At 45.0% G+C, this 12,219-nt stretch overlaps 1 pseudogene; it reads right to left on the bottom strand.

Annotated features, from left to right (window-relative positions):
* Nucleotides 1-1,013: 1,013 nt before the first annotated feature.
* LOC112239574 lies at nt 1,014-9,891 on the bottom strand (annotated as a pseudogene).
* Between the last annotated feature and the right edge of the window lie 2,328 nt (nt 9,892-12,219).

The following is a 12,219-nucleotide window of genomic DNA, read 5'->3' as shown; positions in this document are numbered from 1 at the left end:
CATTCCAAAAGCAAAGACAGATCTGTTTTAACTAATTGATCATGTGTCATCGTATTAATGTATATACTAACGTCTCAATCAGAGGTAAAAAAGGCTGGGTAATTCCCCAATTTGATATGGTCAAACGTCAGATTGTGTAACTGTAGTAACACATAATGGAAAGTACTGTAATATACATTAATTAGATATGGCTAAATAATTCAATATCTTATTTTAGGATGATAGTAAATGAAGCAAATAGATTTCTTCAATAATCACATTTCTCACTACTTTCTCACTACTAACCATTTAAATGATCCTAAGCACAATTTAACCAGACGCTATAGACTAAAGCGTCCAGAGGGTCTGTGCAGCAGACTGAACGCTTGACGTCCCTAATTAGCTGATATATTAAACACCTGTCCAAACGTCGACCTGAAGGTAGCCATTCTCTTCGTGTTACAGCCTGCTTTCTGGCCAGTGTTGCTGCTGCCTCAGGTGTTTCCCTGAAGAACTCCTTGAACCTCCTCCACAGATCCAGCTGAGCCTCATGGTGGGCTTTAGCCCCTCCTCCACAGATCCAGCTGAGCCTCATGGTGGGCTTTAGCCTCTCCTCCACAGATCCAGCTGAGCCTCATGGTGAGCTTTAGCCCCTCCTCCACAGATCCAGCTGAGCCTCATGGTGAGCTTTGCCCCTCCTCCACAGATCCAGCTGAGCCTCATGGTGGGGCTTTAACCCCTCCTCCACAGATCCAGCTGAGCCTCATGGTGGGCTTTAACCCCTCCTCCACAGATCCAGCTGAGCCTCATGGTGGGCTTTAGCCTCTCCTCCACAGATCCAGCTGAGCCTCATGGTGAGCTTTAGCCCCTCCTCCACAGATCCAGCTGAGCCTCATGGTGGGCTTTAACCCCTCCCTCCACAGATCCAGCTGAGCCTCATGGTGGGCTTTAACCCCTCCTCCACAGATCCAGCTGAGCCTCATGGTGGCCTTTAACCCTCCGCCACAGATCCAGCTGAGCCTCATGGTGAGCTTTTAGCCCCTCCTCCACAGATCCAGCTGAGCCTCATGGTGGGCTTTAACCCTCCTCCACAGATCCAGCTGAGCCTCATGGTGGGCTTTAACCCTCCTCCACAGATCCAGCTGAGCCTCATGGTGGCCTTTAGCCTCTCCTCCAAACTCAACCACTTTACCCACCGCAGAGTGGAAGCCAGACGGGCAGTGGGGCATGTAGGGCACCTCCAGGAAATGACCCGCCCTGGGGTACGTCACCACCTCAAAGTTCTCTTTTCCCATGATGCCTCAGCAAGGGCGGCGGCCTGCTGGGCAAAGAGACAACTGTTCCAGTTCCTGTCGTCCTCCGAGACGGCGAAGAGGAACCTAGAATCAAATGCGTCGAGCCGGATCAAAGAACCGCGGTTCCCTCAGTATCTGGGTCCTGAATGGTGTCTCGGACGTCCAAGTGGCCAGATGGTAAGAGGGTGATGTTCTCTAGGATAAGCACGAGGGGAGGATGCAGTGGCGTCATCATATAGCCGTTGATCCAGACTGTGGCTGAGATGCCAGAGAGAAAAGAGGCCATGGACAGAGGGTGATGTTCTCTAGGATAAGCACGAGGGGAGGGATGCAGTGGCGTCATCATATAGCCGTTGATCCAGACTGTGGCTGAGATGCCAGAGAGAAAAGAGGCCATGGACAGAGGGTGATGTTCTCTAGGATAAGCACGAGGGAGGGATGCAGTGGCGTCATCATATAGCCGTTGATCCAGACTGTGGCTGAGATGCCAGAGAGAAAAGAGGCCATGGACAGAGGGTGATGTTCTCTAGGATAAAGCACGAGGGGAGGGATGACGAGGCGTCATGATATTAGCGTTGCAGCCGTTGATCCAGACTGTGGCTGAGATGCCAGAGAGAAAAGAGGCCATGGACAGAGGGTGATGTTCTCTAGGATAAGCACGAGGGGAGGGATGACGAGGCGTCATGATATTAGCGTTGCAGCCGTTGATCCAGACTGTGGCTGAGATGCCAGAGAGAAAAGAGGCCATGGACAGAGGGTGATGTTCTCTAGGATAAGCACGAGGGGAGGGATGCAGTGGCGTCATCATATAGCCGTTGATCCAGACTGTGGCTGAGATGCCAGAGAGAAAAGAGGCCATGGACAGAGGGTGATGTTCTCTAGATAAGCACGAGGAGGGATGCAGTGGCGTCATCATATAGCCGTTGATCCAGACTGTGGCTGAGATGCCAAAGAGAAAAGAGGCCATGGACAGAGGGTGATGTTCTCTAGGATAAGCACGAGGGGAGGGATGCAGTGGCGTCATCATATAGCCGTTGATCCAGACTGTGGCTGAGATGCCAGAGAGAAAAAGAGGCCATGGACAGAGGGTGATGTTCTCTAGGATAAGCACGAGGGGAGGGATGACGAGGCGTCATGATATTAGCGTTGCAGCCGTTGATCCAGACTGTGGCTGAGATGCCAGAGAGAAAAGAGGCCATGGACAGAGGGTGATGTTCTCTAGGATAAGCACGAGGGGAGGATGCAGTGGCGTCATCATATTAGCGTTGCAGCCGTTGATCCAGACTGTGGCTGAGATGCCAGAGAGAAAAGAGGCCATGGACAGAGGGTGATGTTCTCTAGGATAAGCACGAGGGGAGGGATGCAGTGGCGTCATCATATAGCCGTTGATCCAGACTGTGGCTGAGATGCCAGAGAGAAAAGAGGCCATGGACAGAGGGTGATGTTCTCTAGGATAAGCACGAGGGGAGGGATGCAGTGGCGTCATCATATAGCCGTTGATCCAGACTGTGGCTGAGATGCCAGAGAGAAAAAGAGGCCATGGACAGAGGGTGATGTTCTCTAGGATAAAGCACGAGGGGAGGGATGACGAGGCGTCATGATATTAGCGTTGCAGCCGTTGATCCAGACTGTGGCTGAGATGCCAGAGAGAAAAGAGGCCATGGACAGAGGGTGATGTTCTCTAGGATAAGCACGAGGGAGGGATGCAGTGGCGTCATCATATAGCCGTTGATCCAGACTGTGGCTGAGATGCCAGAGAGAAAAGAGGCCATGGACAGAGGGTGATGTTCTCTAGGATAAGCACGAGGGAGGGATGCAGTGGCGTCATCATATAGCCGTTGATCCAGACTGTGGCTGAGATGCCAGAGAGAAAAGAGGCCATGGACAGAGGGTGATGTTCTCTAGGATAAAGCACGAGGGGAGGGATGACGAGGCGTCATGATATTAGCGTTGCAGCCGTTGATCCAGACTGTGGCTGAGATGCCAGAGAGAAAAGAGGCCATGGACAGAGGGTGATGTTCTCTAGGATAAGCACGAGGGGAGGGATGCAGTGGCGTCATCATATTAGCGTTGCAGCCGTTGATCCAGACTGTGGCTGAGATGCCAGAGAGAAAAGAGGCCATGGACAGAGCCAGGTCGCCACTCTTCGAGATGGACAGGATTCCTATTCCTGGACCCTGGACCTAGAGGAAAATAAAATGGTTTGCCAAGAGATTTAAAATCATTACAGACAATCAAGGTAAACTGGTTTTGACAAATCAATAAATAGATTAAATTTTAAATAGTTCATATTAAATAGTTAAATATCAAACATAAAGAGCATTGTTCTGGGTTGTGCCACTGTTATGAATTGTGCTGTTCTGTTGATGTACAGAGTAGGGCTGATCCCATTTAGTCGACTGGTCGATAGGCTGTTGGTCGACCGAGATTTCTTTAGTCGAGCAGTAGCAAAAAAGAAAATACAAAAATGGATATATTTTAAATCATGTTGTCCAAGCCACCCTTCTGGTTCACGCCTGTCTGAGTGGACTGATCCACTGTGGGGGCCATTAGGATGGCACAGCCCATCAGTCTATATGCTACTGAAACATGTGCTACTGATATTGTATATGGTTTTATTATGTAAGAACAATGGTGGCAACACAAATAAAAAAGTATATTATTTTATAACAAATTGATAAGGAAATGTGTTGTAATAAATGATTAGAATGTTACAGTCCTGAAACCATAGGTCTGATACCATGTGATTGTATGAATCCATAGGTCTGATACCATGTGATTGTATGAATCCATAGGTCTGATACCATGTGATTATATGAATGAATCCATAGGTCTGATACCATGTGATTATATGAATCCATAGGTCTGATACCATGTGATCGTATGAAACCATAGGTATGATACCATGTGATTATATGAATCCATAGGTCTGATACCATGTGATCGTATGAAACCATAGGTATGATACCATGTGATTATATGAATCCATAGGTCTGATACCATGTGATTATATGAAACCATAGGTCTGATACCATGTGACTGTATGAAACCATAGGTCTGATACCATGTGATTGTATGAACTTAATTTGAATCATTAGATTATTATAACACATGTGTGTAAGTGTTTAGACTCATTCGATGATTATATTATAATACTGTGTGTGGTTTTAGTCAAAATCAATGTTTTGGGAACAATGTGTCTAGTGTTTTGAGAACAGACTGTCTGAGCCAGATCCCGGGAGACCTTGGCTGGGACACTGAGAACTTCCCAGTCCCAGGTCTCTCCCTATCTTAGGGGAGGGTAGGAAGACACTATTCTCACATACTCCCCTAGGCTCTATTGGTGGGCGGATTTGATGGTTGGTGGGAAGTATGTGTGTCGCTATAAATTGAAGGTCCTGTAATGTACACGTCAGAACGTTCCCGTGAATAAACATTTAACTTTGGTAGACTGGGCCTCTGTCTGTTTCCTTTTCTATCAGTATCTTACAAATCCTGATTTAACAGACTAAGGGTATCCTAATTGAATTGATAAATGAACAGGAGTATAGAATTCTCCTGACACACATGCGCTTTCTCCCCACGATGGATAGTGGTCGCTGTCCACGGTTCTGAAACACATAAGTGCTCTGTTGAATTGACGACTTTTCCTAGACCATGTTGCTGTGTGCATAATAGCAACGTTTACCCAGGATATTGGTGTTGAGAACCACGCAGCGGAGGCAGCAGAGTTAGGAGACGAGAAAACAGCCCTTGCCTTATTGTATAAGAAAAGTGAGGAGAGGAAAACAACTTAATTAGGTCTATTAATCAATAGTCTAATTGTTAAATGTGCCCGGCTTTAGAAATCGTCAATACATCTACAGACATAAGGCAGATCCTGCTTCCGTTGCCTGACGGACAGTTTGGTTGATAGCCTACGGAGTCGGTGAGCACCAAGCTTCACGCAACAATTTCAGCTGTTTTAAAAATGTTTACTATGTTTTAATAAATGTGTTACACTCTTTTTTTTGTTAGACCAGCCTCTCTTGATATTATTTATAATTTATTTAGTGTTGTTTACACTGATCCAAATGGTAAAAAATTATTGTTATTGTTATTATTAAATCATCATTATAATAATAAGTAATGTCATTATCATTAGTAGGGTTAGTATAGAACCACCATGTCATTATCATTAGTAGGGTTAGTATAGAACCACCATGTCATTATCATTAGTAGGGTTAGTATAGAACCACCATGTCATTATCATTAGTAGGGTTAGTATAGAACCACCATGTCATTATCATTAGTAGGGTTAGTATAGCAGCCTTGTATAACCACCATATCATTATCATTAGTAGGCAGGGTATATTCAGCCTTGTATAACCACCAGCGAGCTGTAGGCCTAAGAACTCATCCTGTTTAGTCTTAATACCGTAACTTACTTAGGCCTATATTTCAATAATTATATAGGCTACTCTATTAATAAATCATTTATTCATTAATGTAATCAAACAGCATACGAATCATTCATGATGTGAAATGCAATCAAGCATTTTAAGTTAATTTAAAATAACAAACGCGACCATTGAATAATTCGCTTGAACAAAAACAATAGGCACACATAACAAGCAGTGCTCCTTAATTATTTCTGCATGATCTCCAGTATATTCCACAACTAGTCAAATTCATTCCCTTTAACCTCCTGGGCAACCAGAAAACACTCCCCCAGTTTTCCAGTTTATTTGTCACGTCCTCTGCATCCATCTCTGCATCCATGTTACGGTGTTCAGAGTTTGCTATAACCAAATGTATTGATGTGATTATGATATGCTATGCTATGCTATAGGTCAGGCCCTATTGGTCACGTGCATGCGAAGCAAACGTGTCACGTAAAGAGATCGGCGGCTGAGGCAATAAGGAATGTTTTTCCCGAAAAAAATGTGGGATTTTGGTAACGTAACTTTTCAGTCAGAAATGGCTGTCATTATGTTACAGCTTCAGCAACATGGACACCGCTATACACACTGATGTTCTGTGGTGGTCGCTGTAGCAGGGAGGAGAGAGAGACAGCGCTATACACACTGATGTTCTGTGGTGGCCGCTGTAGCAGGGAGGAGAGAGAGACAGCACTATACACACTGATGTTCTGTGGTGGTCGCTGCAGCAGGGAGGAGAGAGAGACAGCGCTATACACACTGATGTTCTGTGGTGGTTGCTGCAGCAGGGAGGAGAGAGAGACAGCACTATACACACTGATGTTCTGTGGTGGTCGCTGTAGCAGGGAGGAGAGAGAGACAGCACTATACACACTGATGTTCTGTGGTGGTCGCTGTAGCAGGGAGGAGAGAGAGACAGCGCTATACACACTGATGTTCTGTGGTGGTCGCTGCAGCAGGGAGGAGAGAGAGACAGCACTATACACACTGATGTTCTGTGGTGGTCACTGTAGCAGGGAGGAGAGAGAGACAGCACTACACACTGATGTTCTGTGGTGGTCGCTGCAGCAGGGAGGAGAGAGAGACAGCGCTATACACACTGATGTTCTGTGGTGGTCACTGTAGCAGGGAGGAGAGAGAGACAGCACTACACACTGATGTTCTGTGGTGGTCGCTGCAGCAGGGAGGAGAGAGAGACAGCACTATACACACTGATGTTCTGTGGTGGTCACTGTAGCAGGGAGGAGAGAGAGACAGCACTACACACTGATGTTCTGTGGTGGTCGCTGTAGCAGGGAGGAGAGAGAGACAGCGCTATACACACTGATGTTCTGTGGTGGTCGCTGTAGCAGGGAGGAGAGAGAGACAGCACTATACACACTGATGTTTTGTGGTGGTCGCTGTAGCAGGGAGGAGAGAGAGACAGCACTATACACACTGATGTTCTGTGGTGGTCGCTGTAGCAGGGAGGAGAGAGAGAGAGCACTATACACACTGATGTTCTGTGGTGGTCGCTGTAGCAGGGAGGAGAGAGAGACAGCACTATACACACTGATGTTCTGTGGTGGTCGCTGTAGCAGGGAGGAGAGAGAGACAGCACTATACACACTGATGTTCTGTGGTGGTTGCTGCAGCAGGGAGGAGAGAGAGACAGCACTACACACTGACGTTCTGTGGTGGTTGCTGCAGCAGGGAGGAGAGAGAGACAGTGCTATACACACTGATGTTCTGTGGTGGTCGCTGTAGCAGGGAGGAGAGAGGGACAGTGCTATACAAACTGATGTTCTGTGGTGGTTGCTGCAGCAGGGAGGAGAGAGAGACAGTGCTATACACACTGATGTTCTGTGGTGGTCGCTGCAGCAGGGAGGAGAGAGAGACAGCACTATACACACTGATGTTCTGTGGTGGTCGCTGTAGCAGGGAGGAGAGAGAGACACCGCTATACACACTGATGTTCTGTGGTGGTCGCTGTAGCAGGGAGGAGAGAGAGACAGCACTACACACTGATGTTCTGTGGTGGTCGCTGTAGCAGGGAGGAGAGAGAGACAGCACTATACACACTGATGTTCTGTGGTGGTCGCTGTAGCAGGGAGGAGAGAGAGACAGCACTATACACACTGATGTTCTGTGGTGGTCGCTGTAGCAGGGAAGAGAGAGAGACACCGCTATACACACTGATGTTCTGTGGTGGTCGCTGCAGCAGGGAGGAGAGAGAGACAGCACTATACACACTGATGTTCTGTGGTGGTCGCTGCAGCAGGGAGGAGAGAGAGACAGCACTATACACACTGATGTTCTGTGGTGGTCGCTGCAGCAAGGAGGAGAGAGAGACATCACTATACACACTGATGTTCTGTGGTGGTCGCTGTAGCAGGGAGGAGAGAGAGACAGCACTACACACTGATGTTCTGTGGTGGTCACTGTAGCAGGGAGGAGAGAGAGACAGCACTATACACACTGATGTTCTGTGGTGGTCACTGTAGCAGGGAGGAGAGAGAGACAGCACTACACACTGATGTTCTGTGGTGGTCGCTGCAGCAGGGACGAGAGAGAGAATACGGGTGCTAGACACAAAATCACTTCTTTTTTTAACACAGCGCAGCAAGTCTGAGCCAGGCGGCACAATCAAATCAATTGCGGTCGACTCCCTCCAGGCTTTTGTGTGTTAATCTTAATTACTTGTTAATCTTATTATTTGTTTAAAGCATCAGACCAGCTCAGCGCATATAGTTGATTTGATTAAATAACATTGGATGTGTCTATATATGTAAAATCAATTTGGTTCGAAAGAACAGACTATTCTTGGTCGACCATAATTAATAAAACATTTTGGTAGGGGACAGCCCTAGTGTAGAGCAAAGAACAGCCAGTAGATGGCAGCTTTTACACAGCTAAAAAAATATATATAAAAAGTTTAGTGAGAGGAATCTCAAGGTGCTATTCTCTTCTAATGGTACAAATGGCCCATATTGATGATGCGTCTCAGAGTAAGAGTGCTGGGCTGTGTTTCCTAAAAACATCATTAAGCACTAAGAACATCTTTCATCCATTTAGTTTCAATGGAATTACGACGATCTTAGTACCATGCTGCTTTTGGGAAACTCGGGACCTGGACATTACATGGACATGATGAACCTAATCACCACTTCTACACCTGCTCATCTTCCTCCACTAACCTGTGGCTGTCTCCTCAGGAATGTAATGGCCTCTTCAAAGTACTCCAGGTCAAAGTGTTTAGGAACGTTTCTGGGCATGTCCTGGTAGCCGTAGTAGGCCAGCGTCAGAACCACAAAGCCTTTGTTAGCCAGCAGACTGGCCCGGACCTCTGATAGACCTCCACCCAGAATATACACATCTAGTACCCCAGGAAATGGACCCTGACCTAAGGAGGGGGGAATAGGTTTCTGTTGTTTTCTGGCATACCTATGCAATGCAAAGTTGGCCTTGTCTAATACAAAGGCCTATGGAACATCTAACATTGTAATTTGTGTTTTTCTTAGGAGAACTCACACCACCACATTGGCACAATTTAATCATAATTAATATTGGCCCTTTGGTTTAATAAAAACATTGAGGTGTAGGCCTACAGTATATACAATCAATGGATTTCCATTTCCTTAGAGCAATGTTTATTAATACTGGTCCTGTGGACATAAAAATACAATTTCCCACTTGAGAGCAGTTTGAATGGTCTAAGTTAATAACCGGGTGGTAGAAAGAGGACTCCCCGAATTCTTGCTTCTTTCAAGCCCAACGGTATCCTCCTTGCCCCGCCTCTCGTTGGTCGCTGTGGCCAAGAGCTCACCTGTATCCCCATGCAGAACATCTATATTAACCATAATTGAACCCAACACATTATTTTTTAACATTTTGCTGTGTGGAGTCTCGGGCGCCATGGCCCAAAACAAGCCCATGGGTTCAACTCCCGTGTAACTGCAGTCAAGAGAAGGAGAGCGGTAAAGGTCCACTTGTCCTGTAGCATCTGCCTTATACACGGAGGAAGCTCTGAAGATGACCCCTTTATCGTCCCAGAGGATGGACCTTAACTCCACTTTCTGGTGCGGAGATAGTCCATCTACCTGCACGTGTACTGGCTCGTCGAAGAAACAGCGAGGGCTGGGGAGAAACCTAACACGAACCTGTTGCGAACTGGACCGCATTGTTGTTTTGTGAATCCGTAGAAACCAGGGCTGCGGTCGTTTTTTACGTTCAATTGAACGGAATGTTGCTGTACTAAACGACCAGTTGAAGAGCGGGGAGAGGTTGTTTGTTTGGGAACACTTATTTTTCTTCTTCTTCTTCGTCAAGGTGTAATGGCAGAATAACACCAATAGTTGTGTATTGCTGCTGTCACTGGACTGGGAACACTGCGGTCCACACTCAAAGTGGACAGCCTTCGTCCCTAAACCCTCAGCCCTTGAATTACGTTTTACATCGTCACATCCGACTGTATCTTAAATGTCGTTGTTTTTTTCTATTTAAATTCAATTGTATTATTGTTAATAACAAATCAATACAAAAAGTACATGGGGGAAACACAAGTATATATGAAGAACAATTGGGCTAGGGGGTACAATATCACATTACACAAGCACCTTTACTTATTTATCCTTTATTTAATTACTCAAGTCAGTTTAGAACAACTTATTATTTAAAATGACGGCCTACCCCGGCTGGTTGTGATTCAGCCTGGAATTGAACCAAGGTCTGTAGTGACGCCTCTAGCACTGAAGTGCTGTGCCTTAGACTGTTGTGCCACTTGGAAGCCCCTTAAAGGGACATACACACATTTATAATTCTAGCAGCTTTGTTGTTGGTAGATTATTGAATTGTCTTAAAATATAGTTACATTTATTTTTCTAAGGTAAGAAAAGTTTACATTTGTGAATATGAAATTTGTCCCCAAATAAATATTAAATTAATTACATAAAATTGTTTTAACTTATTTCTATCGTAGGTAAAGAATCAAAGCAGTACATCTCTCCATAATAGTGTAAAATCATCATAAATGTGTTCCATTATAAATCTACTGATGTCTTGCCACAGTTTCCTTACATGAATACAATGCCAAAAAAGATGCAACACTGTTTCTGGGTGGTCATTACAAAAGGTACAATTTGAATTTATGTTTTTCTTAAACTTCTTCATATAGTGTTTGGCAGGATAATATTTATGAATACTTTTTAAATAAACTTCCTTCATTTAGTTAATTAACTAATTAACTAATTCATTTAGTTATGTTAATAAGTAGCTATACTTTTTCCCAACAGATAATATCCATAAAACCATTCCAATCAGGCATGGCATCCTGTTGAAACAAGGCTCATATAGCTCTATTGTTGTTGAATGTACTGAAATAAAAACAAATCTTTCCTACTGATGAGTCCACAGGGTTAATCGTAGGTATGTTCTGAGGGTCAGGTCTCCACACGTTCCTGAATAATAAAGCAACACCTGAGGGAATGGCATCTAAAACTATTGCAAAATCTTTAGGTGTTACAGGGATCTTGTAGAATGACTTATAACTATTTTATTTATTTATTTTATTTTACCTTTATTTAACCAGGTAGGCTAGTTGAGAACAAGTTCTCATTTGCAACTGCGACCTGGCCAAGATAAAGTAAAATACCCTCTGCATTTACCAGTTGGCTCACAAATAGGATATTATTTTGTAACCAATATTCTAAAAACAAAGAAGTATTTTTATTTTTATACAATCCTGTCCCGATTATTCCATATATAATATCTGTGTGGAGAAAAATTTGTCTTAGAAATGAAGGACCATGACAACAAAACCTGCCAATGAAAAGCAGAGAGTTTCACTGGAACTTTGTCAAAGCTCAAGAGGGCGCCGACAGAGAGGGCTGCCTCGCTTCTTAGGAAACTTTGCAGTATTTAGCTTTTTTATGTATTATTTCTTACATTGTTAGCCCAGAAAATCGTATGTGTTATTACATACAGTACAGCCAGGAAGAACTACTGGAAATCAGAGCGACGTCAACTTACCAGCATTTACGACCAGGAATACGACTTTCCTGAAGCGGATCCTTTGTCCGAACCACTCAGGGAATTTGAACTGATTCCAGAGGCTGACCCAAAACAACGTCTCTGGAGAAAAGGTAGACAGAGCGGTCTTCTGGTCAGACTTTGGAGGCGCGCACACCACCCACCACTTCTGAGTATGTTACTTGCTAATGTCCAGTCGCTAGATAACAAGGTAGACAAAATTACGGCAAGGGATGCTTTCCAGAGAGACATCAGGGATTGTAACATACTCTGTTTCACGGAAACATGGCTCTCTTGGTATATGCTGTCGGAGACGGTACAGCCACCTGGATTATTTGTGCGTGGCGCCGACAGGAAAAAACATCTCTCCGGGAAGAAGAAGGGCGGGGGTGTATGTTTATTGATTAATGACTCATGGTGTAATTGTAACAACATACATGAACTCAAGTCCTTTTGTTCACCTGACCTAGAATTCCTCACAATCAAATGCCGACCGTATTATCTCCCAAGGGAATTCT

Source organism: Oncorhynchus tshawytscha, unplaced genomic scaffold (assembly GCF_018296145.1).
Source record: "Oncorhynchus tshawytscha isolate Ot180627B unplaced genomic scaffold, Otsh_v2.0 Un_contig_5303_pilon_pilon, whole genome shotgun sequence".
Lineage (NCBI taxonomy): Eukaryota > Metazoa > Chordata > Actinopteri > Salmoniformes > Salmonidae > Oncorhynchus > Oncorhynchus tshawytscha.
The sequence above is the reverse complement of the archived record's forward strand: the minus strand, read 5'-3'. Positions and strand labels throughout refer to the sequence as shown.